Here is a 959-nt window from a genome sequence, read left to right as displayed (position 1 = left end):
TTTATGTAAATTTTCCTTATTTTTTTCATTTGAGTTGTTTTCTCTTCTTTTTTTTATATAGACGCCCTTTATTCCTCCTCCTCCTCCTCCTCCTCCTCCTCCTCCTCCTCCTCCTCCTCCTCTTCCTCCTCCTCCTCCTCTTCTTCTTTTTCTTCTTTTAATTCCTTTTCAAAATAAATCTCTTTATTCTCAAAATACACATCTCAACACACACACACACACACACACACACACACACACACACGGACGTAAGAAACAAAGAACCGTGTACAATAATTTTCCTTCTTGTAGCAATAATTAAGTCCTCCTCCTCCTCCTCCTCCTCCTCCTCCTCCTCCTCCTCCTCCTCCTCCTCCTCCTCCTCCTCCTGTTGTGTATGTGTATGGGTGAAGGGAGGATGTAAAGCAAGAGGAGGATAAGTTTTCTGACACACCCTGTACTTTTATTTTGCGAGTTAAGGAGCATGCGGAAGTGTGTGTGTGTGTGTGTGTGTGTGTGTGTGTGTGTGTGTGTGTGTGTGTGTGTGTGACCTTGGAGGAGACTAGTCGTGGTGGTAGTGGTGTTGTGTAGTAGTGGTGAGGAGATTTTGTGTTCGCTCTCTCTCTCTCTCTCTCTCTCTCTCTGGCATTGACACGTTTGCATCTCTCCGGTTTACCACATTTGAAGATCTCGAGCCTCAGACGGAGAGAGAGAGAGAGAGAGAGAGAGAGAGAGAGAGAGAGATTTCATTCAACACCTTTCTTCACGGACAATATATTAATTAGAGAAAGAAAAAAATAAAAAGAAACGAAGCAATTTTGGCAACGGTCTTTCACAACTTTAGAGAGAGAGAGAGAGAGAGAGAGAGAGAGAGGCGGTTAGAGCACTACATTCTCTTAGCATTAGTCACCATTTCAACCAATCAGCTCGTTGGCACTGGTTACGTCACTGCCACGCTCTCTCTCTCTCTCTCTCTCTCT

This window comes from Portunus trituberculatus, chromosome 25 (assembly GCF_017591435.1).
Source record: "Portunus trituberculatus isolate SZX2019 chromosome 25, ASM1759143v1, whole genome shotgun sequence".
Classification (NCBI taxonomy): Eukaryota; Metazoa; Arthropoda; class Malacostraca; order Decapoda; family Portunidae; genus Portunus; species Portunus trituberculatus.
This window is presented reverse-complemented; position numbering follows the sequence as displayed.